Below are 7,318 nucleotides of genomic sequence, written 5' to 3' on the forward strand. Positions count from 1 at the left end.
AGTGAGCGTTACATTCCAATGCGTTTTTAAGTTCATTCAGTCCATTTTATGGTTGATCTTTGATTAAGTTTCAATTTCCAGGTCCTACTATATGTAATCTCTCACAATTCCCTAAATGCAAGCTATATGCCAAAGAATATCATTTCATTCCATGAACACTAACTACGAGAGAGTTGAGAATTTTTCAATCAAACAAAATGACCACAAACAATCAAGAACCACCCTAATGCAGCTAATGACAAATAAACGAAACTTTTCTTTGTTTTAAATCACTTAATCAATGAAAAGCTTCTAATTTCAATTAACTAATGCAACGCAAAAGAGATTATTCTTTTCTTTTCAATGGCAAAGTGCACTAAACAAATTTTGAGAGATAATAACGAACAAATGTGAAAAGAACCGGTTGACCCCAAACAACTGTGATCCGTGTCCGGGTAGTGAGAAGTAATCGAAACAATACAAGACTGGTTCAATAACAATCACCTAAACAACCAAGCAAAAGCAAGCAAAGAGGAAGGTTTCGCGAAACCAAAAGCAAGCAGTAAACGAACCTTTGTGAGCGAGTAACTAAGAAAAGCCGATCCAATGAAATTGGAATAATAAAACTAGGTCACAAGACACAAAAAGCAAGATCCGCTCAACAAGACTTCTCAAGAAAGTGCTTCAATCTTTAGACAATGGAAATCAAGTCATAAACCAAGTGAAAAAAGTAGGGGATAGCAAAACCAACAGGCTCAGGAGGCAGAATTGAAGAAATTCAATTCTACAGGTATCAGTGTGGGTGATACACAGCAACAAAGCGCTGATCAGAAAACACGCGTAGCAACAAAGCGCTGTCAGCGCGGAAGTACACGGCTTAACCGCGCTGGTCCGATTTTCAGAACCGTCGCGACTGTTCAGTGTATAAACACGATGATCACGAAATAAAAGAAATAGCTATGCGATGGCAGCGCGACTGTTTTATTATAAACCGCGCTGAAGCTAAAAAACAGGCATAATCAAGCCAAAAGCTCCCAAACCAAGGCAATCACTCTTTAAACAATCAAGGCACTTCCTAGACTGCACCAGGAAATCCAAAAACAGAGAACTAATCCCCAATCTTTGAAAAGAGAGCAAAATCAAACTCAGGGACAAAAAATGAACACAAAGACAGAAGCCAGCTCCAAGCTGTTCAGTTCCTAAACCAAACTGGAGATGGACTGAAGTGGCTTTGATCTACTTCGCTAATGCAGAGCAATAGCGTTTCGAAGGCTATCTGGCCATGCTTCAGGGTTCGTCTAAAGTTTACAAATCAAACAACAAGGTAAAACTCCCCAGCGGAGTCGCCAAATTGTTGTGGAGGTAAATCCTCTCTGCGGACAGAGACGATCCCTACTAGCCCAGACCGGGTCTAGCAACAATCACACAATGCTATCACGCAAGTTCCTAATTGCAAATAAAAAGTAGATGGTGAGAACCTACTTGGATTCCAACGCTAGTGTTCGTCGAAGAGATGTCGCCCTCGTTCCTTTGCCTCGGCCGGTCACGATCCCCACGATCTCCGTGATTGGACACCTGCACATTCAAAGAACAACACGAAAACAAGCATAAAATCTAGTAGATGCAATTATATATCAGTCAGAAAAGATATAACTCAACATCAAACTTAAAACAATGAGAGTGGAACCATAATGATATTCATCTATTATTAATAAATAGCAGAGAAGAATACAACCAAAGTTCTGACGTCAAATCCTTCTCAAGAGGGTCCAGCCAGCAAGTCTCTTAAGCATTCACCCTTGGAGGTAGATCTCCCAAGACAAAAACTCTCTCTCACACAAGTTTACACAAGAAAGAAACACTTCACAACCTTCCTTAAGCTCTCTAGCAATCCCACACTTGTCACACCAACTACCTATCAAGTTCACACACTAGCAGCAACACTCCAAGCACTATCAATTCCAAACTAGCTGCTCATGGCAATGGTAGAGGCTTAAATGGGAGAAGGAGTCTCCATGAATGGTGGGAGGATGAACTTATCTCCAAGGAAGGTGCCTCAAATGACGAAACAGACATGCCAGAGAAAGGAGGGCGACATTTACAAGGCCAACAACCAGGTCTGGAGTCATATGGAAGGCCGCCTATTAGAACAAACTCGCCCAAACTGGATCAGCGCGGGTCCATAACTGCACTGGAGCGCTGACATCGTGGCTGAATAACAAAGAAGGTCATGTCAGCGCGATCAGATATGAATAACAGACGTGCTGTCTGATGAAATTCGACCAGCGCGGGAAACACGTGTGCTTCCGCGCTGGCAGCGCATTCCGTCTGTTATGGAGCGCCCATCAATGCGTTTATCTTGACAACAGTTGCGATGATAGTAAAAACTTTAGCAAAGTGGGTCATTTGGCAATATTAGAGAGCATGAGCATGAATGAATTGGACTCATGACACAGCAGGAAGACTGACAGGGAGACAGTGACAAATTACTGTGTAACAAGGTGTCAAGAACACCGTAGACCAAGTGCCTCATCCATTGGGAAATACAGTCACAAATAGCTGCAAACCTGAACAACCTATACCAACCCAAAAACATACACATACTGCAACCTGTACATAAACAAATATCGAAAACTGAAATGCTTCCTCAGGCAACTTATTTATGTAAAAATATAACCTAATCTGATGAAAAATTGATAGATCAAGTAATGTTGTAATGTCAGACCAACCAAACAAGAAGCTGTGGCAAAGATGATGCTAGGGAGTGCTTGAACCAGGACACAATTGGAAATGCTGACAGCCATACATGCACAAAATGATTCTGGCTGTGTAAAAGACAATCTGGTTTGTCATTCAAACTGAAAAAATACTCCATATATGCAACAACAGGATCATAGAAACCAAACCCTGTTTGCTGCCCCAACTCCTCAATACATGCTTCCAGATGAAAATTATTAATGCAAACATCCAAGGGCAACCTTACCTTTCCTTCCTTCTGTTGGAAAAGGTCCCCAAAGAATGGAACTTGACAGTCCAGATCCTAGGACTGTATTTGGGTCTCTAATTTAGTTAGATCTTCTTCAATTTTGATGGAAAACTCTTGCAAAAAAATGAGTTTAACTTCATGGCTACATTGACAAGACTTCAAATAAGAGGAAAGAGATGAAGAAAATTTCTCATCTACCTCATCATTAGCGCACATATCTCCCCATTCTCTAAAGCCTCGAATAGAGGCCACCTCTATTTTGAATTCTTCCTCTTTCTCCATCAATGTTTCAAGAAAGATATGCCAAAAATCTACAAATGACTTAATATATCTGATAGGAAAACTTTTGATCCATTGTCTATGTTTCCCTTGAAATGAATCATAGAACAATCTGATAAAAATATCCTCTTTTTTGACGCTAAGAGATTCTATAAATGTTTTGAAATTTGCTACATGTTTAAGAGTCAAAGTTAGATCTTCCCCATTGAATTTAGGGCCATTGCTAAAAAATATGCATCTTTTGATAATTGATTAGGAAAACTAGGAAGATTAGAAAAATCGATACATGAATACCTTAAGCAAATGGAAACAACATCTAAGTCCTTCATTTAGCTAGTGGAGCCACCATCAATAGTTTGAAACTCGGGATTTCAAACAATGGAGTTGTCAGGTAGATGATTTCAGCCTTCATATGTGTCTGACTACTTCCACCATCAGCAATCAGATCTGCAACTTGAATGATCTTTCCCGGAGAAGATTTGTCACCTCATCCCTGACAATGGTGCTAATATGTTAGAACTCAGAATGAACCTCAAGGCTGAGAAGAGGCAACTCTGAGGTGACCACAGATCAAGCTTTTGATCTGGTATCTAGCCCTGCTAGACCAGAGAGGGCTCTCTCTTTGCCAAGAAAAAGGTGGCTACAATAAGTGAATCTTATGCTAGCCATGAAGTACGGGGATTTGATTAAAAATTTGTGGGTCAAAAACAATAGGAGAAGGGATTATTGGGCTATTGAATCAAGGCTAGTTTCTGTCGGAAAACTTGGGGCAAAATAAGTGCAATGTTTAGCCAGATAAAAGATGAAAATGAGAGAAGGAAAGAGGAAAAAGACTGCTACCCTGCAGGCATCAATCAAGGGATGGATCTACAGTGGCAGCGTTAGAAGAAAAAGAAACACCAGGTTACTCAACAGACCATCTAATAGAGGATGGATTCTGCAAAGATAACCACTACATTTAACAACAAAATCATTGTGATAGGAACATCTTGCATGGATGGATTCCTACCACTTCTCTTGGATAATGTTGCAACAAGAATTAGCAGAAAAAACAAAATATGAAAATGATTGTACGAGGAACACATGTTGCACATTAAGCACTATCATGGATCCCAAATTTAAAGGACAGAAACTGTTTCATTTAAAAAAAAAATATTCAAAAAGAACTTTACATAGTACAAAGCAGCCTCCCTCTGCTGCAAAAATTGAACCCCTACATCTTCAAAAATCACCCTATATATACCCTATTACATATTAATTATGATTTCCTAAACATAGGAAAGATAATTAAAATAATAAATCAAAACTAAATATGTGCTACGATCCTATAACATAAATTAAATTATAACTAAATAATCTAATTAAATCTCATAAAAAAGAAGAGAAATTGGTTTGCTGCCACAAGTCGAATTCCTGCCGAAGTTTGTTTGGAATCATCGGTGGAAATCTGGAATGTTTTAATAGTTGTTGATTTCAAGCCTACAAACTCTGCCACCTGTCCATTGGAATATTTGAACACTACCATCTATCCCCTTCAAAAACTTAGCGCTGCTGATTTCATGGCTGAGACACTTGCCATCTGTAATATGTGTTCATTTGTTAGACTGCATGGATGGGGTGGTTGTAACCATCAATCAAATGGTTGGTGTTTGATGAGAAGTGAGTGATGAGAATTTATAGTGATTTGTTTAACACTCTTCTAGATGAAATATTTGGTACAACCATCCTTTGCAGTGCAGGTGATGTATATATACAGGTCCACCATATGAAACCTTTTATTTGCACAAATTTTCTTCCAAATGACAAGGTCATCGCTACAAGTACAAAATGACATGTATATAGGGGCAGTAGTTTCAAACTAAAAACTAGATGCTCATTGACTACACCTTCACTTCAATCATTTGATCATCTTGAATCTTGATCCTAGCTGGGCAGAGTATCCCAAGAAATTTGTCAATGCCCTCTACATGATGTCCTTGAGGAACTGAAGCTAAGTTTTTTCAAGGAACACTGTCATGATTCAAATTTGCACCTACAACCATGGGTCCTGCACTTCCAGTCTACATATCAATCTCACTCTGACCATTCCCATTACAATTGGTTACTCCATTGTGATTTATCTCATTAGTGGATCTGCCAGTGTAGCCACCTTGACAAATGGTCTGATGATTATTTTCACTTGAGAATACAATGCTCCGATCACAACTTCTTACAGTTGAGTCATCAGTCACTGGACCAAGCCTTCTTTTCCTCTTCGCTTCTTTCCCCCACCCTTCAATTGTTTTTCTGATTCTGGGTGGTATCAATGCTACCTTGTAATATGTTCCCATCTGAGTGACAAGTGCATAAAGTGGTAAGGTACTATAGCTACAAAGGAACTGTCTAGTGAATCCTAATATTAGACGTATGTAGACATGCAGATGTTGACGGAGAAAACAAGAGTCATAACCAAACTTACAAAATAAACATGTCACTTAGACCAAGATTCTGTTTCTGCTAAAGAAATTTGACGTGCCAACTTGTACTAGTGTTGATTGTTGCCTAATTGTTAGTTCCTTCATAATCTCTATGATCTCTTGCATTGTAATGGGTTTCATAGGATGTCTTTGGAACACTGTAATGGCTCTTTCTCATGGAAATAATTCTCGTAGATGATGGTTGATGCCTCCGAATGCTGAGTCCTACGCACAATGCCAAAGGGCTACGTGCAGTGCCACAGTCTAAAAGCGCAACACAACTTCTGAACATGCAACATCATCTCCTTAGATTGGCTTGGCTTGATTTTTAACTTGTGTGTGTTGTGGATGCAGGGCGCATGGAATTTTGAGCTAAGCTGGGCCTTTAACAATACTTCCATGGGACCAATACCCTTATTAGTTTCCATAATTGCTTCAAAACTAGGCCGCAACTTATCTAGTTTGCCTCCCCAAAAAAATTTCCGAGACTTGTAGAAACATTTTTTGTTGTATGACACATCCAGATGCCTTCTCTATCTTAATCTTCGCTGGTGTTTCCATCTTATAAACACATACATCAAACTGAGCTAGATAAAATTTAAAATCCATCTGATTTGAATAAATATCATAACATGAGATATAAAGAGGTCCAATTTCAGAACCCATCTTGAAGTTAGGTCATTTAATTTCACTACACTCAACATCTGGCAATTGAAAACCAGTTTTCCACTTCCCAACTTTCTTCAAACTGACATTTGGCATTTTGATGTCCAACCCCTGTTGCTTTCCAATGCCAGGTGTCTCTCCTTGATGTAACCTTGGGGATGGCCCTATGCGTAGTGCTCACAATTTTTTTTAAGTCGCCAAACACTCATCCAGAACATAGCTACTGTGCCTATATAATGGAGACAACTAGAATATTTCTTGGTGGATTTAATGAATTCCATTGAGACTAAAACATTCAACATATCAACATGCTATATTCTGAGGGAGAAAAATTGAAATGAATGGTAGCAAAACCATATGACCACAATTATGATTCCTCCCAACACTCACTTCATACAAATTTACACCTTTAACACAAATGAATAAAAAAAGGCATCTGGATTTGAAATGTTTCTACAATGTGGCGTATTTATGCTTACAGGCAATCATTGAGCAATGAATCAAAAGTTATATGCTCACCAACCACCACCAAACTTGCAGATACCACCTCTGTTAATGAAATACCACAGAAGGCAAGAGAGTATTGAACACCTGAAGAAGCATTGAATTGTTCAACCCACATCCTCATGCTAAGGTCTTCCATCTTGAAAAGCCTCAAAATGTGATTAGCATGTTTGAGATACAACAAAATTTGCTACGTCATTTGAAATGATATATCCTGGTCCATTTGCATAAGCGGGGTACTCTTCTTCTGGCCATTCCTCATATGTTACAACCCATTTTCCAACACAGTGGCCTACATGGAGTGGCCTATGGAAAAGATTAAGGTTACCCATATACAAGCCATGTACATGGGGAGTCCTTTTGATTTCCTTCAATACAGTATCAGCTCTCACGAAGGTATCACCATCACATTTCATAACGTATTTTGCAAAAATATTTGGAACCCCAT

The sequence above is a fragment of the Pinus tabuliformis genome, chromosome 6, assembly GCF_031772625.1.
Source record: "Pinus tabuliformis cultivar Carrire ecotype Pingquan chromosome 6, CPIR1, whole genome shotgun sequence".
NCBI lineage: Eukaryota > Viridiplantae > Streptophyta > Pinopsida > Pinales > Pinaceae > Pinus > Pinus tabuliformis.